Here is a 27,175-nt window from a genome sequence, read left to right as displayed (position 1 = left end):
ACTGTCTTCTGGCAGGCTCATTTCTAGCTGATGCTGATTCAGAAGGTTGTGAAGCCTTTGGGACATGGGGCCTAGGTGGCTAATTTAGGGCCACAGGAGAGGGACAGCTTTGGCCCCTGCTCCAGCCTGAGCTCCTAGTTTCTCTGAAAGCATTAATCTGTGAGCAAGTCACCTCCCCTCCCACTACAGACAGGGCTGTCCTTGCTACCGTGAGTGCGGCCATGCTTTTCCTATCATGAGACCCCTGTCAGGTACCTTGTCCCATCACAAAGAGAATGAGTCCTTATAAAAAGATATAAATGTCATGAGAGGCAATGGAAAATGGGAGAAACTGTCACAGACTGGAAGAGACTGGCGGAAGGGACCACTAAGTCTGTGTAAAACTCCTCGAGCAGAGAGCTAAGGTAAGTGGAAGCGTCACTAATGTTCACATAAGGTCTGTGACTTAAATGATAGTGTTATACTAAGGCTGATCTGTTCTTGAGGATGGTGATGATGGTGATGATTATGGTGATGATGTTCCTTTGCTTATATAAGATGCTGGCACAGACAAAGCTACGCGAAAGATAAGTAGGAACGACAAACTGTTTCTGTAACATTTCCTTAAGCTTGAAATCAGTTAAAAATAAACTGACTTTTGATTGTTTGAGTCAAAGTCTCCTACGTAGCCTGTGCTGGCTTCAAACAAGCTCTTCCTGCCTCGGCTTCTAGAGTGATGGGGTTATCATCACTGGCTTCATGAAACCATATCTGGCTTCGAAGATCAATCTTAAAGTCACAACAAGTTAAACAATTAGTACTATGTACTTCATTATGGGGGTGAAAGCACAGCACTGCCTAGGAGGAGTGTGTGTGTGCGTGCGTGTGTGCACGCACATGGATGTACAATTATGTGTGCCTGTATGTGCATTTGTGGAGGCAAAAGGAGGTCCGGTGAGACTGCTCTACCTCTCTGCCCCATTTCCTTAAGACGTGACCACTCACTGAACCTGGGCCTCCCATTAGAGCACCGAGCACTCTTATCCACTGAGATACCTCTCTGCCCAGGGAGATCTTTTAAAATCATAATTAGAGGGGCCTGAAGAGTTGGCTCAGTGTTTAAGAGCATTGGTTACTCTTGCAAAGGACTCAGGCATGATTCCCAGCACTCGTGTGTGTGTGTGTGTGTGTGTGTGTGACAACCTTCCTCTCTGTACCTCCAGTTCCAGGGCACAGACATGCTGTGATGCACAGACATACACACAGGCAAAACACTCACACACACAATCTTTTAGCTCTAGTACAAAGGAAATATTGAATATAAAGAATATAACACATGGATAAACACATATCTAATACCATAAGAGGTATCTTGTTGCTGGACTCTCATTTATAGTGATATTTTATTTATGTTTTAATATAAAAAGCTTGCTTAAAGGCCGGGCGATGGTGGCGCACGCCTTTAATCCCAGCACTTGGGAGGTAGAGGGAGGCGGATCTCTGTGAGTTTGAGACCAGCCTGGTCTACAGAGCTAGTTCCAGGACAGGCTCCAAAGCCACAGAGAAACCCTGTCTCGAAAAACCAAAAAAAAAAAAAAAAAAAAAAAAAAAAAAAAAAAAAAAAAGCTTGTTTGAATATCAGGGGGCAAAACTAAGTCACTAGAAACCAGGCAGGATTTGGAAGACAGAGGCAGATGGATCTCTGTGAGTTCAATAATCTTAACTTCTTCTCTGAACCAGGTAATCCTTTGTAATTGTAGTCCAGGTTCTAAAACAGTTTTAACCAATTTTACACAGTCTTTAGGAATAATTTTCCTACACACTGACCACAATTTTAACCTTTGCTTCACAAAAGGTGAATGCATGCCATGTGAGATTATTGCTTCCTTGAATCTCCTTAAAGCTAAGAGTGGCACAGGAGTCCAGTAGCTGTAACAGAGCCTCTTCCATCTGGTAATTCCTGTGATGTTACTGGATATATTAAGGTTGGTTCTTTGAAAACCTTAGGCTGTTCCTCTCTAACCGCATAATGCTATTCTGAAATTGAATCTCCATTGATTTTCTGTCTATATTTAAATATCTCTGTGTTCTGATTTTATTGTTTTTCTAAGGCCTGTATCTTAGCACTTGGATTAATCAACTTTTTTTTTTTTTTGGTTTTTCGAGACAGGGTTTCTCTGTGGTTTTGGAGCCTGTCCTGAAACTAGCTCTTGTAGACCAGGTTGGTCTCGAATTAATCAACTTTTTTAGTGATAAAACAAGAATGATAAAGCTGATAATGTTTACAATGACATTACATAAATCCATCTAAATTAGATATCATCTCATTTAATTGTTCCATTTTCATGCTGACTAGCATATTATTACATAGAGGCCCAAATCCCTCTCAATGTAATGGTTTTCTCTTTTTTTTTTTTTTAGTGTGGGAAAAACTTTTTAAAATAAATTCTCCCTTTTAAGAGGATTTAAGGGGATTTAAGACAATTCCCAATTGTCTTATCAAATCTGTGGACAATGTTGATGAAGATGTGAGGCTGATTGCTGCTGCATAGAACAGTAAAAGCCTGACTGGATTTCAAGGAGGCTTCCTAGTTTGGCAGCAACGCAAGAAGGGGTTCAAGGAGAGTCAAGCAAGAGAGAAAACCTAGCCAGTAGGGTGGTGACTCCGGCCGCATGTGTAGTTCTGGACAATCTGGTGGCTGCAAAGCCACAGGCAAAGGCTTTTTCATGAATTCACACCCCAAACTTTGTGCATCAGATGTATCACGAATTATAAAAACACAGAGACAGATATTGGGGTTCAAGTTGAAGATCAGAAAAGCAAAACAGCCAAGCCACTAGAGAAGTCTTACCTCTACCAAGGCTAGGTGACTGCAGACTGAGCCCTGAGCCTCTGTCTCCTCCCATTTTAGACTCCCTTTTAGTACTGGGATTAAAGGTGTGAGCCACCACTACCTGGATCTGTTTCTTCATTGATCTTATGTAGTCAAGGGTGGCCTTGAACTAACAGAGATTCATTTACTTCTGTCTCCCAAATCCTGAGATTAAAGGTGTGTGCCACCACTGCCTGGCCTCTAGTGGCTTAGTTTTGCCCTCTGATCTTCAGGCAAGCTTTATTTATTAAAACTTAAATAAAATATTACTATACTCATTCTATCAGCGTACCAATTCAAACAAAAGGGAAAAGGAGGGTATTGTATGAGACCGAGAGATGCATAAAATTTCAAAGGCTTAGAAGAATCTCAAGGGACATAACTAAATTAATTGAATAATTTTGAATTGTTTTTAATTTTGACTCTGTGGGACAATTATAGGATTTTCATATATAATAGGAGAAATGACTGTTTTGGATATTGAACGATATTAAGGAATTAAAGATAAGATAATCACATTGTGATTATGCAGAAAACTGTTTGCATCTCTCTCTCTCTCTCTCTCTCTCTCTCTCTCTCTCTCTCTCTCTCTCTCTCTCTGTTTTGCGACAAGATCCCATTATGTAAGTTGTCAGGGTCCAAACCCCAACATAAACTATCTCTCTGGACCGGTGTGGAGGCGGGAATAATGAGACACAGTTCACACAACAATATCAGAAGGGAGTCTCAGGGTTCATTCAAATCCTGAAGATCACCTGCGTTTATTCTCCAAACATCTTTTATCTCCCAAGGTAAACTGAGCCCCTCAGTTCGTTAGCACTCTGTTTCCAGGGTAGCAGGACTGAAGTCACGTCTGCAGCTCTGTCACTAGCTTGGAATTAGCACCTCTTCCCAGGTGATCTCCATAATTACAAAGAAGGAGCAGCACAACAACATCAGCACAGCCTGAGCTCAGGAGACAGCCGGTCTGAAGATGCTTTTAGCTCGCTGCTGATACAATGCAGAAATGTGTGGCCTGTCTAACATTGCCCCACAGGAGGTTGACCTTGATCCATCCAGTAGTCCTTCTGCATTGGCTTCCGGGTGCTGGGGTCACAGGCAAGTGCCTCCACACCCCACTTATTTAGAATGTTTTTTGAGTTGCATACTGAATTATTTAGAGGTGACAGGTCTGACATGATGTCCGAGATTTGCTTTAAAATTCTTTAGCCACATAACATAGAAAGCAGAAGAACACGATGAGACAAACACATGGGAGATGGACACTGGGAGTCTCCTTTTGCATTTGTTTGCAAAGTTTTACAATAAAAAAAAATCTTAAACGAGCCAGGCAGTGGTGGCACATGCCTTTAATCCCAGCCCTCAGTAGGCAGAGTCAGGTGGATCCCTGTGAGGACAACCTGGTCTATAGAGCAAGTTCTAGGACAACCAGGTCGACACAGAGAAACCCTGTTTTGAAAAACAAAACAAACCTGAACAGATTCTTAAATGGTTTTAAAAAGAATTATACTATAGCAATACGGCTTAACTCTTAGGAATAAAGAGAACCATTAGAGGTAAAATAATACAGAAAGAACTGGTGAGCAAGGCAACCACCATCCCTTGGGTTGAGACAGAGTACCCAAGAAAGTAACCAATTTGGAAGAGCATCCTTCTTACTGATAATTAACTCTTCCGGCAGAATGAGGGACTGGCCCTCTCCGCAGAGTGATGAAGTCTGTCCCATTGCTGCCTGTGGAGCTGGCAAGTAGGAAAGTGCAGGCTGGGGTTCTGGGGAGCAGCTTGCAGAGGTGCTGAAGGAGCCCATAGGAGACATACCCTTGGGATGCTGCTGAAACTTCACGGCAGACAGCGCCACCTAGTGTGCCTTGACCGAAAGGAAGGAGGAAGGGAGGGAGGAAAGTCTCCAGGGTCTTCTAAGATGGTCCTTCCGGAGGACCTAGAGTGCCATGTGATTCAGATCACGCATACCTATTCTGACACTGTCAGAACTAACTACAGCAGAGGGGTCTTCTTTGGTCAACAGTCACAGAGCTGAGAAACAGGCAGTGTTGGCGAGGCATACGAACTGCACAGCCCCTTCCAACCCCCAGCACATGTTCTCCTAGGAACACACAGCTCTCTCTTTCCTCAGCCTGAGCATCAGCACTGCTGCTTCTGACACCAAACATCCCCACAAGTCACATTGGACTTTTGCCAAATGAAAAATGCATCCAACACTCAAGTAGCTAAGGTGTCAAGTGGGGGACGATAGTGTGTCCTGATGAAGAAATGATTCTCTGAGATGGAAGCGGCTGCATTGGCCTCAGGGAAAGGCACGGCAGTCTGGTGAGCACAAGGCAGGTCCTTCACAACCCTTCCTCACAGGCAGGGAACTCTCTAGGACTTCAGAGAAAATAGGTAAGAGGTTTTTATACATGACATCTTTGGTTTTTCAGTCTTTTTGGATTTTCAGGGGCATAGAGGTGAGAGGAAGGATGTTAATGACTATATAATACATAGATGTTTCCAGAATAAAGCACCATTCATTGATGGTTGAAATCACTACAGACAGACAGACAGACACACACACACACACACACGTACAGTTCATCTCTTCCATGAACCTTCTCCAAGACCAAATCTTCCTTTTTTCTCATGAGGTTCCCAATATGTAACACCCCCAACATCACACCCAGATAACCACTCACTCTTTCCTTGCTTAAAATGCATTTTAAATCACAGAACTAGGAGTGGCCGGTGTCCGAGTTAGTGGTGGTTGAACGAGATCATTCTTTTGTCTCAACTGCCTGTTTCCAAACCTCTAAAATGACAAATAGGTTCAAAATGCGTAAACCCACAAGGACCAAGACACTGGGTAAAATGACAACAGTGACCACATTTTGGCAGCTACAGAGCAGATGCATGAGTGGGAACTGACTTAGCAGAGTGTTAACCACTAAACTACCAGGGAGGGAAGCTCAGAGCAAGCCTGTTCCCTAGACCCCAGACAAGCTTAAATGAATGAGGTACAAGGAGTCTCTGAAAGGAGAAAAGCGCCTGAGACAAGAGCATAAGGCACAGCCCAGTGCGGCGTTGCTGTGTTCACAGTGAGGTTTCACTGAAAGGCAGGATAAAACATAGACATCTGCCCTTCCCCCCCTACTCTGCTCTGAGAATGCTGCCAGCCTGGCCAACCTCTTCAAACCACACATGACTGCAGCATCCCCACTGGGAAACTTGTTGGCTTGAAACAGGAGAATCCTTCTGCCCATCAACCCTGACCAGCCCAGCCCCCAATCCTGCATCATCCCAGCTGTGGGTCTCATTGGTCTTCTCACAATTTTTATTTTATTATACTAAGACTACTCAAGGTGAAATGTATTCACACAGTCTTTAAAAATTTTTAAGACCGTTTCGTATGTAAACACAATGAATTTTAGTCGTTTCAATCTCTATTCCTCTCTCCCATCAGCTGCCTCCCTCTCTAGCTGAACCTTTCCTCTCAGTAAGTCTCTATCTTACTTTCACGTCTTTCTGTGCATGACCCACTAAGTTGTTATTATTATTGTTATTGCCTGGGCACAGGTGGGAGGTTATTTACTGGAACAAGGGCAACTTATCAGTGGTGATGCCCCAGAATAAAATGACACCCCTCCCCCAAGAGCCAATATCTGCTGATGGTCTATGAGGACCAGAGACTCATGATCAAATATTGAGGGCTTTGACCTTGTGCAGGTAACCACACCTGCAATGAGGTCATGAGCACAATGGCTATGCCATGCTATTTAGTTTAGGGCCAAGCACTGCATCATCACATATCTTAGGCATGCATGTTGGTGAGTTCTTTCTGCATCTTAGCTGTCATCCACTGCAACAAGGAACTTCACTGATGAAGACTGGATGGGACACTAATATTATGTATAAACATAAGTATTTAGAAGGCTTTTTGGCAGGATAAGCATTTAGTGAAACAATGATAGCCAGCTTCCTTTAGGGCTGATGACTTCCTTAGCCACAAGATTGTCACCAATTTTATCGAACCAGACACAATTTCTTCTCTGCGGGGCAGGTCTCAAATCCAATCAGAAAGCAATTGGTTACTCCCCAAACAGCCATACCACTATTATACTAGAGGGCACATTTTGCCTGCATGTTATTCATTACTACGGTTTACAGGATTCACAGGTGGGTGAGACTATTGATCAGTTTTATTCATTAGCAGCCAATACATTTTTATTGTGCAATGCTGTATAGCAGACCCCTGGAATTTATTTGTCTTGCTTAATTGATGCAGCTAACTGATAGTCTTCGCTCTTAAACACACAGTCAAAGATCACCTACCAGACAGTTGAGGAATACCTCCAAAGATTGGCAATAAAACACCATATAAAGACCTAAGATCTATTATTGAAATCACGGGAAGATTCAGGGCTTCCTTCCCTTGAAAGAAAGGAGGCTTTGAGAAAGAGCATGCAGAAGAAATAAGAATGCTGTAAAAATGAAAAGATGTCATAGCAGAGATAAAAATTCAACCAAAGGGAGCAGTCTGTGGGTACAGCTCACTGGCAGGATATGTGCCTTGTATTCAATGCTCTGGCTCAGTCTATAACACCAAAAAGTAAACAAATGAACAAACCGACCAACCAACCAGCCAACCACCCCAACTAACTAAACAATAACAACATCCTCGCTTAAAAAGCAGAAGGTAGATAGGCAGGGAGACTTTGAAGCTTTGAGACTGTCCATGCCCACAGTTTACACTTCATATTTATAATACTTTATTTTTTCCATTTCATCACTAAGATGCGTGAGCAGGAAACTTTCCCAGAGGGGCAAAGGAAAAATTCTTTACTCCGGAAATTAATTATTTCAACCTAAAACAATTCACTGAAATTGAGCACTGAACTGTTCAGTTAACCATCAAGTACTAGTTATTCCCAAGTTGGAACACTGGTATCAAGACCCTTGCTTGCTGTGACCATAATCCCTACCCACCATCCTTACCCAATCCTGATCAGGTCTGAGCTTGTTTAGACCGCTCAGATTTCAGAACTTCATAAACATCTCAACTTTCCCCTTCCTCTAAGAGACTGCCAAGAAGTATGAGACCCGGTAGGCAGAAGGGAATGTTGAGTTTCTGTAGAGACAATGGGCCACCAGGGGGCAGGAGTGCACCAAAAGCGCCAATTAAAGCCTGGGTTACCCTTTCCTACTCTGGCTTAGCTGGGAGTTCTAACTAGAGGGTGGGGTGCGGGTGGGGCTTTAGAGAACCAATTCTGAAGTGTGATTGTTGTGGTGGACATAAATTCTTATTTTTTTTTAATTTATGTGTATGAGTGTTTTGCCTACGTGTGTATGTGTACACCATGTTAGTGTCTGGTGTCCTCAGAGGCAGGAAGGGCTCAATGGATACCCAGGAACTGGAGTTACAGAAGGTTGTGACCCATCATGTGGGTGCTGGGAACTAAACCCCAGCCCTCTGCGCTGTTCTTAACCACTGAGCCATCTCTCTAGCTTCTGACGGAATTTCTTCTCTTTCTATTTATTTTTATTTTAATAACTTTTGTTAATTCTTTGAGAATTTTATACTCTGTGTGTTTTTCAAGCATTTCTTTAAATTTTGAGATAATTTTTTTTTTTTTAGGATTTTCGAGACAGGGTTTCTCCGTAGCTTTTTGGTTCCTGTCCTGGAACTAGCTCTTCTAGACCAGGCTGGCCTCGAACTCACAGAGATCCGCCTGCCTCTGCTTCCCGAGTGCTGGGATTAAAGGCGTGCGCCACCACCGCCCGGCAATTTTGAGATAATTAAGAAAAGTTTTTGTACCCCAATAAACCTCTCTGCTGACATAATAATCCAAATCAGACCAAATCAGACCGAATTAGAAAAAGCCCAGGTTTATTGGATGCCAGTGCTCTCAGGTGACCTTCCAGCCCCTCAGAGAGGAGATGGGAAAGGAAGACCAGAAAACCATGTGTTTGTTTTTAATAACCTGTGGGAGTAGTCTTGAGCCTCTCTGGTGGGGGGGAGGGGGTCACCGTTTGGCGGGCTTTCTGGGAGGTGGGGTCTGGACTGAGGCAACTCCCAAGGGGAGGGGCTGGGGTGGAGCTTTCCACCCAAACAATTGCATCATTTTTCCTTTCCCCTTCCTACCTCCAACCTTCCCATACACACCCCTCCTTGTTCTTTTTCAAATTCATGGTCTCCCTTTTACATTATGCAATCCCTTTTATATTATTTAATTCATATATATATATACATATATATATATACTTAAACACATAAATATAACGGCTATGTCTGCATACTGTTACTTGCATTATGTTTTCAGGGCCGGCCATTTAGTACTGGATAACCAATTGTGTGCTCTCCCCGGGAAGACTATTCATTCATTCTCAGCATGTCTTAGCTGACTAGTTCTTTGTGTAGGTTGAGGTCTCTGGGCTTCCCCTACGTTTTCACTCACTGCCCTGGCTGAGATGATTTGAAGGTGAGGCTCTTGATGAGCCTACAAGTAGTTCTTGTGTCCTGGGCATTCTAGAGACCATGTCTGTGTTCTGTAATGGAGCGTCCCGAGAGCCCGTGTTCAAAGAAACCCGGCAGAAATTATGCAGTCAATACAATGTAGTTTCAGACACATTGTGTCACTTCCGTATTCTGTTGCAGATATCAGTGAACCATAGCCGGAAGTCAAGTCAAATCCTGCCTGCCCTGCCCCCCTCATGCCCCCACCAGCTCCTAGCCTGCTAACCTCTTCCTGACATTGTTTTGCCAAGGCCCCTTCCTTGTCTCAGCTCTCTCAAGATTCCTACTTTTGGTTTCTCACTAACGGATGTTTTGAGGAAGAGCCCTCTAAGACTTTTCTGAGGCAAAATAGATGAGTTTCATTTTGTGAGGCGCTAGACGCTTAGCTGTTGTGGATATCCAATAAGCCTTTTTCTTTTTCTTTCCACGGGAAACAAGTCTTTATTTCAGCAATCAATAGACAAGCACAGCTTTGAAAGTTGTTTCATATTTCAAGTTTGGAGGAATAGCTTATGAAATTTATGAAACTCACCAGCCCTCTTCATGTAGACATATAGAAATGTCTGTTGTTCTTGCTAAGAGGATATAACTTTCCAGTTTCCTCCATAAATTCACCCCAGCTTCTTATGCACCTTCAGTGAACACTGAAAGAGGCAGTTTTCTTTCAGTATAAAATGTCTCTGGCACTTTTATCTGCCAGTGACATTGCTTTAGGAGTTAATGAATAGTAACAAATTGGCCACTGCTGGACTCTTTTTTTTTTTCCTAGTTCATTTTCTCTTTAGCGAAAAGAACTTTGTTTTACCTTGGGCATTTGACCCAAACCCTGAAGACTGTTGATATTAAAATAGAAAGCCATTTCCATTTTAATCGGGGATTGGATTATTCCCTTTGGTCTGAAACTCTTCAACTCCGATGTGATCAATTGCCTCAACTCCTCAAAGGATTTTGAACTTAGGGAAAGTCTCAGTTCTTGCTGATGCTGAATTTTCAGTGGCTTGATGTGGTTCAGGTAAAAATGTGCCTCTTCCAAAGGATAGACAATGCATCTGGCTTCAGGCCCATGATGTCAGTGAGCAGTCACTGGCGGTACTGAGGAACACACCTGGCTGCAGGCCCATGATGTCAGTGAGCAGTCACTGGCGGTACTGAGGAACACACCCAGGCCCGGATCTCCTGACCTCTGGTATGGCTGGCAGGACAGCTCCTGGTTCACCACAGAGAGCTGTCAGAGGACATGGCAAGGAGGCAGCCTTTTAGAGGAAAGTCTTTTGGATTCAGGGCACACATGATGCTTCATCTGTCACCAGGACTGATTTTCAATGGTGTCACTTTCTACAGTTGGTCTACTCCTTGACTGGAGTCATCTGGATCCATATCTTTGTAGTCTGCCCCAGAATGCCTCCTAGGGAGACCATAAGCTGGTCCCTGGTGCTCTTCCTGTTGTGTTGAAAAATCCCTGACTGTCCAAAACATCTAGGGAGCCATTGGCACGGCAACTTTTAACTCCCTTGGAGGAGAGTCCTTTAGTGTTTGTGGGTCCCTCGAGAAGCACAGCAACTCTTCCAGAACATCCGTATGGAACACTAATTTGGTTGTGAGCACTGGAAATCCATCTCTCAGGTGGTAATGTACTTGGATGTGGAAAACCAAACAGAGTGCCAATGCCCACACATCCTCCTTGCTGAAGCCACAGAGTGCCAGTGCCCACACATCCCCCTTGCTGAAACCAGAGCAGACTGTGTCCACCTTATCCCAGGTACTATTATTCCCCTCTTGTCAGCGACTCTGTGCCTTGCTGCTGAGTGGCAGGTGACCCAATAATGTTTCTTAAAAACTATTATCAGAGGGCTGGAGAGATGGCTCAGTGGTTAAGAGCACTGGCTGCTCTTCCAGAGGTCCTGAGTTCAATTCCCAGCAACCACATGGTGGCTCTCAGTCATCTGTAACGAGATCTGGCGCCCTCTTCTGGCATGCGGGCATACATGGAGGCAGAATGTTGTATACATAATAAATAAATAAATAAAAATCTTAAAAAAAAAACTATTATCAGAGATGCAACTATTGTCAAGAGTGCCAGAGAAGGTCCCTAGGATATCTGGAAGGAAATAAGACACCCAAGCCAAGGGGATGTACAACATCTGGCAAATGATGGATTAGAAGACAGATGTTAACTATTCTAGTCACTCTTGGTTTCTGGAAAAAGACACTAATGTAGCACGAAGAATAAAAACCCAGAGACAGATGTTGGAACTCAATGTGAAGGTCAGAAAAGCAAAGCAACCAAGCCACTAGAGAGCTCTTACCTCTATGAAATCTTTCTCTCTTTCTCTTTCTATGAAAGAGAGCAAGTTCCTGTCTCATCCCTCCTTACATTCCTCTCTAGTGCTGGGATAAAACATTATGACCAAAAACAACTAAATGAAGAAACCTCACAGCTTATAAAAGTCCATCACTGAGGGAAGGAAGGGCAGGAACTCAAACAGGGTTGCAACTTGGAGGCAGAAGCTGATGCAGAGGCCATGGCGTACTGACACTTGTGGCTTGTTCCTCCTGGCATGCTCAGCCTGCTTTCTTATAGAACCCAGGAGCAGCAGTACTGCCCACAAAGAGCTGCACCCTCTTACATTGGTCATCAGTCATGAACGCACACAACAGCCTTGCCTACATGCCAATCTGGTAGGTGTGTTTTCTCAGTTGAAGTTCCCTCTTCCTAAATGAGTTTAGTTAGTGTCAAGTTGATGGTAAAATAACCCAGTACAGGCTACAATCCAGGAACTGTAAAGATCTGTTTGATCTGGGTCCGTCATAATGGAGGAGGGGGGACCAAAATACCACCCTTTCCTAATGCCAGGACAGGAGTCAGACTCTCAGGAAAAGACTGATGATAATTGTCCTCAGCTGAGGTCTTGGCTGAGCCCTTGTGCTTGATAGAGCCCTACCCCTCCTGGACCAAAGATAACAGGAGGTTAACAAGGCCTGCAGCAGACTGTAGCTTACTGTCTGTTGTGGAACAGACAGCTTTGCTTTTGTTGTAGTAGAGTAACATAGCAATTTATAAAGGAGCTAATTCAACCTCTAGTCAGTGGGCTAGAGTGTGAGTCTGTAAGAGAGCCCTGGGTGACCGACAATTGGCCAGTGGGGTAACTCTAGAGAGAAGGATAATGAAGCCGTTTCCTCTGAGCGCATTCAAGCAGCCATCCTGACCCTAGGAAACCCGACAACAACAAAAGAAGATGTGTATGTGTGTGTCCATAAAAGTAGATCCGGGGATCGTGACTGAAGCCAAAGCAAAGCCAGCGCCCACACCAGTAACTGGCCCATAGCACATGAGTGTGTTTCCAGAGTTTCATGTAAATAGAAAGATATTTTGTTATGTTTATGTTCCATCTGGAACATAACCTGGGTGATGTGGTTTCTAGGGCAGGTAGGCACAGAAAGTCTGTGCCTGCTTTCTTATAGAACTCAGGCCTTGTTTTTGTGATCTGGTAAATAACATAAATCTCTTTCATTAGTTAATCTGGGATATTTTTACACTCAAATTTCTCAGTCCCCCAAACTCTTTGCTGTGTTGATATAGTTTTCAAAACCATTCAGAACCTTTTTCTATGAGGGAAACTCATTCCTGCCGGCGGTCAGCTCACATCAGTTTTTCTGAAGACTGGTCACCCGAATTGTCAAATTTCAAACTCAGGTACCTCCCCTGCCAACTAAAATACTTGGTGCTCCTGTTTCTGGGGTTGTTCTGTTAGCAGAGTATCCAGGGCTCTTTAATTTGTGGTGATAACCATCCTGATCCTATGTATCTTTTTTTCTTCCTTTGTAGAAAGTAGTCCCTTCACTTTTGCTGAGCATCCACATAAGCTGGACCTATACTGCCTGGAGCCCATGTTTTGGTGAATTTGCTCTCATTGAAAGAAGTATGAGGGATCTGTGTGTGCTGGGAGATAAGATTCTCTTGTTAAGTATGGGCGAAGGCAAGAGAACCAGGTAAAGATTCACTAATACAGCCCCAACCTGGTATCCTGTGTGGCTAGTCAGATGTCTAATACAGCTCTGCTCCTAACCCTAACCTGACCCTCCATACACCAGCTGTGGAAGCCCATGCAAGAGTTTCCTTTCTGCTCTTAAATCTTAAGAAGCATTTTGGCCTTTTGTGGATGAACAGGTAAGAGCTTAAGAACCCGAGGGCAAGCCGGGCGGTGGTGGCGCACGCCTTTAATCCCAGCACTCGGGAGGCAGAGGTAGGCGGATCTCTGTGAGTTCGAGGCCAGCCTGGTCTACAAGAGCTAGTTCCAGGACAGGAAACAAAAGCTATGGAGAAACCCTATCTCGAAAAATCAAAAAAACAAAAAAACAAAAAAAAAACAAAAAACAAACAAACAAACAAACAAAAGAACCCGAGGGCAATTTCCCATCATATATCTGAAACTCAAGTTTCCTAGTCATGTTATTCTGATCCAGTCCATTTATCTTTGGAACACCAAGTATCAGTGCTTATTCCCAAAGGCACCTAGTGTCCTAGGTAACATATGGGTATATTTCCTGCTTGCTAGGAATGCTGTTATGTCTAGGAGCCTTCTAGTAAGATGATGTCTTAGGGTTTCAAATGCTGTGAAGAGACACTGTGACCACAGAAACTTTTATAAAGGAAAACATTTAATTGGATGGCTTATGGTTTCAGAGGTTCAGTCCATCTGAACCTGCCATCATGGCAGGACATGGTGGCATGCAGGCAGATGTGCTGGAGAGGGAGTTAGAGTTAATACATTTTGATCAGTGAGTAACAGGAAGTAAACCGAACTATGCATAGCTTGAGCATAGGAGACCTCAAAGCCCATCACACAGTGACATAAGGCCTCCAGCAAGGCCACACCTCCTAACAGTGCCACTCCTCTGAGCTTATGGGGGCCAATTACATTCAGACTACTACAGACGGGGTTTTGTTTTTGGTCAAGCTGAACTGACCTCCAGCAGTCCTCCTGTGTTTGCCCCCCAAGGGTTGAGTTAAGAACATGCACCCCTATTCCCTGGCTTCTTTAAGTGCTAATCTTGGGCTGGGTCAGGTCTGCCTGTCTATCTACACATTTTGGGTAGCTTAAAGAGTCTAATAATTTCATTGCAGATGAGAATATTAGCTTTTGGGGGCAAAAGTTTCTCTTTTGTTTTGTATTAGCTCTCTCAGAGATTCCAGTGGGCTAGGATTGCTCTAAATCACCTGAAACATGTGTGTCTTTTGAAAGATTTCAGCATATTCACTTTGGATTAGAGGCCTTAGAGCTTCATTGAAGCAAAAGTGACCTTTCTTGGGTGGCTGCAGGCTAGACCAGTGCCCCTTATCTGTAGCCTTTTCATTGTGTGGTCTCCCGAGGCTTCCCTGAGGTTCAAATGCTGGTTCCATAGGACCCATGTAGTCACTGGGCACAGCAAAAGATGCTGTTCCCTTGGCAGCAGTGTTTATCAGATAACATTATCACCTCCTTCCTTCCACCAGTTAGTGTATGCTCTACCGGGGGGATGAGAATGAGCAAACCTCTCCGTGCACGGTTATTAGTTAGGTCAATATTCCCCACGGTGTGAAGGCAGACTTCATTCTTGCTTGATACATCACATTAGGAACGGTATGCCACACTTAGATGTAGCTGCAGGGAACTTCAAGAGGCCTTAGAGAAATTATATCATTTCACATTAATTAAACAAAACGCATTTTATCGGTTTCTTCTTTCGTGTTTACTGAATGGAGTCCCAACTTATTTTCAGAAGTCATCCCACATATAATCTCGAGTAGCACAGCAGCTGCACCAAATTGGACTTCTAGCACAATAAACCAAACCTTATCACATCTGAGACAGTGAACTAATAGCTAGGAAACAGAGGGTCACAAGGAGGGATGCCCCTCCAGTTTTGACTTTTATCTCTTGCCCAAAATGTCAGCATAATTAACCAAGCTACTTGTAGAAGAATTGTACTCCCCTTCCTGGGTAACATGTCACAAATGAGATTGTTGAAAGTGGCTGAAGATCGTGCCTTAAGTACAACCCTTAGTGACCTGTGTATAAATAAGGACCTGTTGGTCAGTATTTCATCACTACAGCACACCAGCTAAATCGGTGCTGTATAACCCTTTGAAGTCTCATAGTCACAGATATTCTGAGGATATGGAAAAGTGGGATGGCAGGACACGATTTCCCTGATATGGGAACAACTTAGTTGCCAATGAAGTAGCTTAAGAGCCCGCATATCACTGTGTAGCTACTGCCCAGGCAATTAGGAGTGTTCCTCTCCCGGCCTCCACGCTTGGCTCCCTTTAGTGGACCAGGTCTTTCTGCTTAGTCGACAGGCTCACGAATTTTTTTCTACTGACTCATCTGGAATCTTTTTCTGTGGCGGATGTCAAGGACCTGAGCAGAGGCCCCAGGAGGCTCCAAGGGACTCCTCAAGCTGCAGTGCTGGCAGCGGGCACTGCTGAGTCTCCCTTTCTGCTGCCAGCGACACACTGACCTTGGCACAGTGTCTTCCCCCGGCTGCTGCCTTTAAATGAATGCCAGTGCTCTGAGCTCTTGGCTTATCAAAATAGCTCATCTTAGAAGCAGAGGAGTCCAAATTCAACTCAGAACAAAGCCAGGCAGCTGCCACACCTCACTCTATGTTCATGTCACCTCATGATAAAAATGTTGGAGCCTTCCTAACGTGTTACCCTGTTCATCTTGATAATAAATTAGCCTTTCCAAGGAAAACCTTCATCATTTCCCATAGTCAGAAGCTATAGAAAAGTAGCTCTGAACTCTACCTTAAAAAAAAAACACACACAGGACATGCTAAAAAAGCACATTAAAAACCTTACAATTTCAGGCAATGTGTCGTAAGATTAATTTTTAGTGCTAACCGCAGGGAGGCCCAGAGCCCTGTTGAACCCGGGGCTGTGCCACGCCCACCCGTCCTTCCCCTACAGCAGCTGAAGTCCTGGGAATTAAACATCTCTGGCTTTGGTGGTGTATCAACAGCTGTGCACATGTAAAAATAAACATCTCTCTCTGAAATAGGAGATCAGACAGGAAAGGGATATCAGCGCGTTTCTAGAAACCATGTGGTCTGTCCACAGGCCCAGAGTCGCATCTTCAGTGTGTGTGGAGTGAAGAAAGGAGGGAGCTGTATGCAGCCCTCCCCACTGACACAGCCGTACCCTGCGGGGATGTGGAGACAGGAAGACAGGTCTACACCAGAAGGTGATGCTTCCCGAATTAGCGTTGTTAAAGCTTGCTTCCTTGGTTTCCTTATTCCCAAGGCTGTCGGTCACTCATTAGAGCAGCTTCATCCCCGAGTCCGGAACTGCTTTAGCATGGATAGGTGCAGATGTTCTAATATTATCTAGAAGACTTCTTGATACAAACTCAGTCTCTAATTAGTGATCCCAGAAGACTCATGGGAGTCAAGGGGATAGGCTTGCTGAGAGTGTAGTTCAGAGGCAGAGCACTTGCCTGGCACCCACAGGGCTGTGAGTTCAATCCCCAGCACTGCAAGATAAAAATGTTTCCTCTCACAAATGCTGGACTAACTTGATTTCACAGATAAAACAGGGTAACTGGTAAGATAAATTTCAATTAAAGTCAATCATTTTGTTCTTCCACAGTTTAGCAAAGCTAGAGGAAGAAAGAAACAGAGATTAAGTCATTCCTTGTAGGTGAACATGGAACCGAGGATTGGTCCTTAAGACGTCAAGGTGGTCTTGATTGGCATTTTTCGAGTTATAGTGGACTAAGGGCGAGAGGGAATCAAGAGAGGTAGGAAGGGTAGGTGCTCAAGGGGCAGGTAGTGGAAAAGCTAGTTTGGACTTTTGCTATCCCACCTGAGGTGTTTAGCCTGGGTTTGCAACGTTTGCATTCTAGAAATCGCTGCATTTTAACCTAGGTATTAATTAAGCTACCATTGGGAGCCGTTCTCAAGGACAGATTAACTGAGTCAAAGATTGCTATGCTTTTTGTTTAAAAAAAAATCGTAGCACAGCTAAAGGAGCTAAGCATAAATAGTTTCCAGAATGATCCATAAGTTCAAAGAACTTGAACTTTATTAGTTCAAAAAATAAACACCTAGGCATAATGAATTATGCTTCATACTATTTTGAGTATTATTATTTTATTATATTGTTTATTCTAGTATTAGCTTATGTACTTCATTGTTATCTACACCAAGGTTAGGATGAAATACCAACAACTATAGTAATAATTTTATAATAATAAAAATAATTATTATTTGAGTCACAATCTAGTTACATAACCCAGTTTGACCTTGAACACACGGCAATCCTCCTGCCTCTGGCTTTCAAGTACTGGAATTACATACATGTGTGCCAACATACTCAGTTCAGAAATGGATTTTCCAAATTCATCCTATGATTCTTTTTTTAACAAAATTTTTTATCTAATTTTTGTTGTTGTTGCAAACTCCATATTTTATTCTTCACTTTATAGACCAAAGTAGTAAATGGATATCAATGGTAATTGAAAGGTGGTTATAGAAAATGATCGAAATATTGCTACTTTATGTCACTGCTTCTTTCCCCCCTTGAACTTGATCTTTGAGGGCTGGGCTCGCAGCTCTGGGAGCTTTAGTAACGCTGTCAGATACAAAGGCCAGGTTTTTCCTGTTGATGTTTTAATAGCATTAGACCAATGTCTGTTAATCTCAAATGAGCCTTGGCTTATCTTCCCCAGAGCGCCTACTTGAGAGTCTCAGAGTTGTTTTTCTTCCTCAATGGGAGAATAACAAGAAGAATGAACCGCCATTACCTTTTGATGGGTGACTTTATGCGTCAACACGGCAAGGCTGCCTGCCGTGCACAGCAGGTCAGATAACCTGTGTTGATGTTACAGCATGCAGGAGGGCGGGCATTTTTAAGAGTGTCTAGCATTTAAATCCGGAGAGACTTCAACCAATCAGTGGAGGACTAATGAGTCATGCCTGACAGTGTCTGAAGGAGAAAGAATTCTCAAGACTGTAGCAAGGAAACCCTTGCCAGAGCAACCTGTGAGTTTTGTAGTAAAGACTGGCAAACCCTTAACCTGCATTTCCGGGTTACGAAGCTGCCATACAAATGTTAGCTTTGCCAGACCCAGCAGCTAGCTGCTGGAGTCAATTCCTAAAATACCTCAGTCTCATTTCTCTGGAGAGCCATGACTAAAGCAAACATCCTAACATTACCACTCTGCCCTTAACTTTAAACCTACTTTCTTTGACATAAAGTTTCTATGAATCAAATACGTGCATCATAAAAAGTTCTCTGCGTCATCGTGGGTTTCCTTCGCTCTAACAGGTTTCTATTGTTTATTACTGCTCATGTCACAGCCTTATTATTCCTTTTTTCTTTTGGAGAAAAAAATCCCATTACATTTCATAGAAAGTGTTGCTAAAATACAAATACAAAGTCCCAAATAAATGAGCAGTTACAAAACAAAATTGTGAATACAAAGTGGTTCTTACATGTTCTTTCAGGATACAGTTTGCTGCAAGCTTGGAGAAAGAGGAAGAAGAAGGTTATTTGAGTGAATTTAAGAGAAGAAAAACCCTGCATGATTGACAATGGGGAAGACGGCAGAATACACGCTAGGTGGTCATAGTGAGAACTAAGATGTCCATAGGATTTCCCCTAGAGGGCTGGTAGCGTGGAGAGCTGCTGAGTGCTCTGAATTCTCTTGCGGTCCTTTGCTACCTGTAGCCTTTGCTATGACTTTCCTAGGACCGCCGTGGGGTCCTTTCCTATAGGAGTCTTGTGTGAGTCTAAGTAAGTCAAGAGGCAAGTAGGTGCTCCTTTGAGATTTGGTGCTATGAACGCACAGAAATACGATTTAGTTCACAAGGAATGAAAAGAATCCACTCAGTTCTTCAGTGGGTGAAACAGTAGTTTACAAGAATTAACAACTTTTTTTTTCTTGTACAAGTCACATGTGCAACACCTTGCTCAGGTTTCTTGGAAGTAGGGGAGGAAGGGAAGGAGACTAATAGGGCTGGGGAGACGGTAGGAAAAGTGCTTGCTGTGCAAACGTGATGATTTGAGTTTGGACCCCCAGCACCTATGCACAAAGTAAGGCGTGGGCATTGCTTGCCTATAGTCCCAGCTCTGAGGAGGCAGGGTCCGGAGGGCTTGCAGACCAGGTAGTCACACCAAATTGGTGAGTTCTGTGTTCAATGGGAGACCTTATCTCAAAAAACAAGACAGAAAGCAATCGAGGAGGTTGACATCAGACACACACACGCACACACCCACAATCGCACACACATAAAACCAACCAACCAGAAGAAAAAAGACCCGGTGCCCACAATGAAGTTACCAAGGGACTGATATTTTGTTTTTCTTGAGACAGGATCTCACTTGTACAGCCCTGGCTGGACTTGGGCTCTCTATGTAGACCAGGCTGATCAAACTTATAGAAATCCAATCCTCTGTCTCCTGAGTGCTAGGAAGTTGTTGGATTCTGGATATGGTTTAAAAGCTGGGTGGTGGTGGCACATACCTTTAATCTTAGCACTCGGGAGGCAGAGGCAGGCGGATCTCTGTGAGTTCAAGACTAGCCTAGTCTACAGGAGCTAGTTCCAGGACATGCTACAAAGCTATAGAGAAATCTCTCTCGAAAAACCAAAAATAAAAATTAAATAAATAAAAGTAGACAGATTCTCTGGGCATTTGGTGTGAGGTATGAAAATGAGAGGAATTAAGAATGAATCTAGTGTCTGCTTGTCCCCTTGAAAGGATAGGATTGCCTCAGCTCAGAAGGTCAGTACACGTTTTCAAGTCGTATACACAGGAGTACTAGGATGGTCGTGTAAGAGGGAAGGCCATGTGCCTGGATTTTGCATCAGGGAAGAGAGAAGCAAGAACAGTGGAGTGGTGGGGGTGGAGCTCTGAGCGTAGAGGCTCAGAAGAGCATGTGACCTCCAGGCAGGGATCCTTAGAAGAGCCTTTCTAACAAGGCTGTGGAAACACAGCAGTTGGTAGAGGAGGAAGTTTGGCCAAGAGTGCTTTTCTTTGTTTACTTGTTATAGTGGGAAAGTAATAACATCCGTATATCTGGAATGGAAATGACTAATAGAAAAAACAAAACAGAGAAGGGATTGCTGGGGGCAGCTTTTGTTTTAGGATGTCTCATAAAGCTATTGTAAGTTTGTCCCATTCTAGGCTAGATGCAATGCCCAGAGTTCTGGTTATGGCTCAAGGAAAGTGTTTTTGAGATCCTTATGGAAGCTACAATCCTTGCATCCCTAAGCACAGGATGTGTGGATGATGATGCTGGTCTTAGTGTCTCAGAATTGACTGGAGGGGATGTTTTTCTGGGGATTCAAACAAAACCCAATCGAGCAACATCTATTTATTTATTTATTTATATTTATTTACTTATTGTTTTTTTTTTTTTTTTTAAAGCAGGGTTTCTCTGTGTGGGCCTTGGCTGTCCTAAAACTTGCACTGTAGACCAGGCTGGCTCCAAACTCACAGAGCTCTTCCTACCTCTACCTCCAGAGTGCTGAGATTAAAGGCGTATGCCACCATAACTGTCTCACGACTTTTATTTGTAATATGGGCAAAAAATAGATTTCAGCATTTGTGATCATTGGAAGAGGGGGAAAATCCTTTTTACCATGGAAGTGAATTTTTTTTTTTGTAGAACATTAAGTCTGCTTAAAAAATTGCACAGGGGGATTTCGCTTAGCATTTTAAAAGGTTGTAGGTATTGCTGGGCATAGTGACACAAGTTTGTAATCCCAGTATTTAAGAAATGGAGGCCGAACCAGGCGGTGGTGGTTTATGCCTTTAATCCCAGCACTCAGGATGCAGAGGCAGGTGGATTTCTGTGAGTTCAAGGTCAGCCCAGTCTTCAAAGGGAGTTCTGGGACAGCACCACTATACAGAGAACTCCTATCTTGAAAAACAAAACAAGACAAACAGCAAACAAAAAAGAAACAGGGGCAGGATAGTTCAGATAAGGCCAGCCTGGGCTACACAGAGAGACCTCATCTCAAAAGAAAAACAAGGCAGGCTTATTATGTGTATATGTGTGTCCATGCTTGCCACAGCGCATGTGTGGGAGTCAGAGGACAACTCTAAGGGGTCAATTCTTTCCTCTACCACCAGATCTGGGAAAGAATTCAGGTCACCAGACTTGCATGGAATGCGATTTTACTTGCTGAGTCGTTTTGCTGGCCTTGGATTTTAAATAAGCAAGGAAAAAAAAATGTCTTCACTCTGGTATGGTCTACAAACATTAATGATTGATGCCGAACACTGCAAGGAAATAGGGCTCACCTAGGATTGTGTGATGTGCTTAAATCACCAAATTACACCACGGAGCAGGGAGAACTCCCTAGAGAGTGGGCGTTCAGTCACATAAGCCAGTGAAATAACACCATTTCTTTGAAGTCGTCTTTTAAAATATTAAAACCCACATGAATTTTACAGCCTATACTTTAAATAAATGCCTTACAGTTTCTTTTGGACTGAATAGACGGCTCTGTGGTTAAGAGAGGACCTGAGCTGGCTCCCAGGACACCCACTGTGTGTTACTCAAAGCTGCCAGTAACTCTACCTGAGGCTCTCTGCTCTGCCTTTCTGTCTCTGTTTCTGTCTCTCTTGCATACATTTATACAAACATGCACATAAATAAAAAGAAATCTTTAAATATTTTAGTTTTTGGATTTTATAATGTTGGTGGTTTAACCGAGGCCCTTATTCTGTTGAACACAGCACATCTCACCCCTGAGCTGCATGCCCAGATAACGCTTTACATGATGGTGGGGGTATTCTATTGTCTTACTGCTTCATCCAAAAATGGCTTTTCTGTCCATCTCAGGAAAGTAGGCTGAACTCCAGACAGAAGACATATAGTTGATTCCTTATCGAGGTAATGTCTCTTCACTTTTGGAGCAGCTTTAGACTCAGTGTACCCAGAACCCATGCACAAAGAAAAATAGTAAGAGGATGGTCACAATTTTCATCTCTGTGTTAATCCTTCATGTACAGCTGAGGGGGACCTGAACGAGTCAGGCTTGATAGTCCAAGAATGGGACTGTGGACATGATATGGTGAAGTTGGGGTCAGCACATGAGGGAATGGGAGTGAGGTTCACAGGTCCCAAGAACAGTGCCATTGACTATGGAGGTTCACACGGGAGGTGGCCATTTGGGGTTACATGGTATACAACCAGATTAATGTCCATGGGTGATCTGACAGTTGTCGGCAAAGCCCCAAATATGTGTCACTTTATGGAAACCATTCTTCAGTTCCCTCTTTATAATTAATGCTTATGCTATTTGCTTGGAGAATATACAAATCTGTTTCTTTTGGGAATCTTAGCTGTTATAGATCTACGAGACAGACAGGATTTTGGTGGGGGATAACACTGATTAATTGATGTTTATAGTCCTATTATCAAACAGAGTTCATCTATTGATGCTAACCTCTAATGAGATCTACACGTTTCTATATCCAAGGTATCTGTCCACACAGGCATGAACTGTAGAACACTGGTATCGGCTCTGAAGCAGATGATTTAAATTGAGCGTATATGTTTCTTGGAAAGACATTTATAGATTTCTATTAGATTCTTTCTTGATAGTTACTCTTGGCATGTCATTACAGTGAGTGTAAATCACTTTTGATTGAGGGTAGATAGATTTCTGATAAACTGTGTGGTAATGTGGATTTTTGAGAGAACGGGGCACATTATACCCACAGTGAGGATCAGAGATCAATGAGTTAACGTAGCAAGTCCTCAGCTCATTTCCTCCATTTTTTATACAGTTCAGGACCCACCTCTCACGCCTGAGAATGGCCACACCCATAGTGGGAGGGGTCTTCCCACTTCCATTATGTAATTAAGATAATCCCCACAGGCACACGCCAAGGTGCATCCTGTACAATACCATCCATCACAGTGTCTTTACTTCTCATCCTGACATCTTGCCCGCGGGTTTATTTCTCTGTGCAAGGTATTGAAACCAGAGTCTTGCACATGCTAAGAAAGTGTCTACCTGGAGAGCTGGCTTAATGGTGAGAACATTTGCTGCTCTTGCAGATGGCCCACGTTCAGTTCTCAGCCTCCAAATCAGGCACCCCCCAACCACCCGTTACCCAGCTCCAGAGACTCCAGCATCCTCTTCTGACCCTCATAGGTACCCACATGCACAAGCACACACACATACATCAAAATAATCAAACGTTTTAAATTAAAATACTCCAGTGTGTGTGTGTGAATGTGTGGCATGTATGTGGGGGTTTATTTTATTTGAATCCTCAAGTTTTGTGGCCAAGGGGAGTACTTCACTGCACTCAAGCAGGTCTTCACCTTGGGAGCTTTCTGGAGATTATAAGGAGACACATACCAACATCTTAGAAAATCCTACAAAGGTATCAAGGGAACTACATCCATTTTGTCCTTTATGATGACATTCATGGCTATCTGTCTAAAGAATTCCACACAGGTAGGGGTTGAAGTAGATAGAACATTCTGCCGTCTCCTGAAGTGGTCCGAACATGACAGGCATAGAATGAAATAGGCAAAACCCTTCTGATATTTCCAGAAAGGAAGAGAGCCATCCGAGAACGCCACCTGCAGATTGTTGGACAACAGGCTGTGAGGGGATGAATCTGCCCTGGACAGCACAGAGCAGGAGGCTACACTTAGGGTCTAATACCTGGTGGGCCCATTTGGGATTTGAAGAAACCAAATCCACAAAATTACGCCCAAAGGCTAAATCTCTGAACAACATCAAGGTTTCTTAGACCCTCATAAGTCTGCAGTCTGTTCTTCCATTCAACTCTATGATCGCAACGGTGTAATATGACATGTCAGCCTCTGGCGAAACTCCATAGTTCTTGTTCAACATGAACTCCCTCCCGGCCTCTGAACTAGAAAATACCAAATGCTTCTGTTATACTCCTTTTGGAAAACACTGAACAGTCTTGTAATTGAGCATTCGTGCAGTAGTGCCAATAACCAAAGGCATGACCGAATCCATACTTAAAATAGCGAACTTTTCATGGGCAGGACCAGAACAGCATTTCAGAAAGGGAGGATCATGCTGGAAGAAACACAGTTCTGAAACGGAAAGAGCACGCATGCACAGGAGCATTCTGCCGGGAGTCTGGGCGGAAGAGAGTCATTGTATTCATTTGTATTCATAAGCAAGCCGGGCCTTTCCTCCTAGGACCGACTGTAGGCCTTCCTCTAATCAGGGATTAGAATTGCCGGCTCTTATTGTTGACAAACCTATCCTGTCTACCAATTCCCCTGACAATCGGCCTGCTTAACAGACGATGGCCTTGGTATCAAGGATCCTGATTCAGTACAGAACATAACTGCAATAAATTCAGCATGTGACAAGGTCCTCTTCTGTGAAGAAGAGTGGAAGGTTAGGCCAATCGCCTGGAAGGACTTGTGTCCCAGGATGACAGGAATGAACACGAATTAAAACTCTGATGCTGTATTTATGGACGTATAGTGATTCTTGGGGCCACTGACAGTGAAGTTGGTCTAGCAAAGGAACAGAAGATTGGATAATACAGAAGGATTGAGATGATGGTAGGTGACCACCCAACATGTCTGCCAGTCTCCAGGGAATACCCTAAGGGACGCTGGGTAGCAGCTGGTGAAGAGGTGGGTGGTGCATGGGTATGTGTAGTTTTAACAGCAGGTAAAGAGAGGAACTTTACAAATCAGGGGTCAGTCTGTCCTGGGCATTGGCAGTGGGATCTCCCACTTCTCCGAGGAGCCACAGGTTAAGAAAGGGAGGCTAAGGAAATCTAAACTTAATTTTAATTCCCTTTAACACATTCCCACAATAACCAATAGAGCACAAAATACTTTACTCCCTAGAATGGCTGGTAGGTAATTGATTTGATTTTTAATTTTTAAGGGTTTATTTATTTCATTATAATATATGTATGAGTGTTTGGCCTGCTTGCATGTGTGTACCATGTATGTGCCTAGTTTCTGCACTAGGTCAGAAGAGGACATCAGAGCCCTTGGAACTGGAGTTACAGATGGTTGTGAGTTGTCATGTAGGTGCTGGAAATTGAACCCAGATCTTCTGCAAGAGCAGCCAGTGCTCTTAACTGTGGAGACAACTCTCCAACCCCAGTGAGGGGTATTTGGAAGGGCAGGAAAGGAGGGGTGACCCAGTATGTCCATGCTGGTAGGAAATGTCAGGAAGGCCCTCTCTTCACAGCGCTTGGTGTGGGAAGTGCTTTTGTCTATGGGAGAAAGAAGGCGGAGTCAGGGAGAAGCCATGGAGCCGCCAGCTGGAACCTTACCAGTAGGCCAAAAATATAAAATATAAAATAAAAAATATAAAATAATGGAAATGTAAGATGTAAGAGCTAGCTAGCAATATGCTTAAGTGATTGGCCAGGTAGTGATTTAAATAATACTGTTTCTGTGTGATTATTTTGGGAGTCTGGGCAGCTAGGAAACTGTCGGGGGGGGTGGGCATAGGCTCCAACATAGAAAACTATTTTCCCTAACTGGACCGGTACGGAGGCGCAAGAAATAACCAGACACAGTTCACACAGTCATCACAGAAGGGCATCTCAGGCTTTATCCATCCTGAAGATCTACCTGCGTTTATTACACAAAACACCTTTTATCCCACAGGTAAACCAAGCTGGAAGCAAAACACCTGTAATTTAGTCATCAGCTTCGGCAAACACCTCTCCCCAGGTAATCTACATTTTTAACAAAGGAGAAGGGAGAAATACATCCTGGCCTTTGTCAGGTGGCTGTCTTGCTGTCTTACTTGTTTGGCGGGGTTGCAGCTGCTTAGTGGCCAGTGAGCCTGCCTGTAAATTATCTTATATGAAATATGGGCCCACAGGAAACGAACAAGTGGTCTCCACTAACAAGTGCTTGTGCTGAGTCCTTGGCATCCAGCACTCCATGCAGCAGCCACATGATGCCGTTTATAAAAATCCCCTGGAGCTGGAGAGACGGCACAATGAATGAATGAAGTACTTGTCACACAAGCATGAAGAACTGATTTGAGGTTCTCTATGTCCATTTAGAAGCTGGGAACAACAGCATGCACCTCTACTCCTGGTGCTCAAGGGGCAGAGGCGAGGAGCATCCTGGGGTCTCTCTGGCCAGCAGTGTAGCTGAGTTTGTGAGCTCTGGGTTCTGTGAGAGATTCCGCCCAGAAAAATATGGGCTGGGGAGAAAGCTCAGTGGATAAAAGCCCTTGCTGTGCAAACAGGAGGACCTGGGCTCAGATTCCTACAATCCGTGTGAGAAGCTGGACATGGCTGGGTACTCCTGTAACTCCAAACTGGAGAGATGGCAGCAAAGGGATAGAGAGACGAGAAGCCCTAGAGCTTTCTAACTGTCAACCTTGCCCCCAAAGGAAGAACTCCAGGTTCGGGAAAGAACCTGTCTCAAGGGAATAAAGCAGAGAGCAAAGAAGAGGTTACAGGATGTGCCTCTATGTCTTCACATACAAGCGTATGGCACACCCACCGACATGGGCACAAGCACGAACATACACCCACACACACATACACATATATAGTACTGGGAAAGTGCATCCAGAAAGACATCCAGTGTTCTCTTTTGGACTCTGTGTGCAAGCACCTCACACTCCATATACATACATCACACACGAATAAAAAAAGATGAAGTTGAGAGTGATTGAGTAATACATTCTGTTGGCTTATGACCACCATACCTGTACATAAGTGTACAGATACATACATACATACATATGCACACACACAAGCTTGTTGTGTTGGAGGCATAGCAGCCTGAGATGCGTTGTGAACCCCAGGACAAGTGTCACGTGACTG

The 27,175-nt window shown here is 43.7% G+C and overlaps 1 pseudogene; it reads right to left on the bottom strand.

Moving 5' to 3' along the window:
* Positions 1–458: 458 nt before the first annotated feature.
* Positions 459–26,291, bottom strand: LOC130880989 (thymidylate synthase-like; annotated as a pseudogene).
* Between the last annotated feature and the right edge of the window lie 884 nt (positions 26,292–27,175).

Source organism: Chionomys nivalis, chromosome 9 (assembly GCF_950005125.1).
Source record: "Chionomys nivalis chromosome 9, mChiNiv1.1, whole genome shotgun sequence".
NCBI lineage: Eukaryota > Metazoa > Chordata > Mammalia > Rodentia > Cricetidae > Chionomys > Chionomys nivalis.
This window is presented reverse-complemented; position numbering and strand designations above follow the sequence as displayed.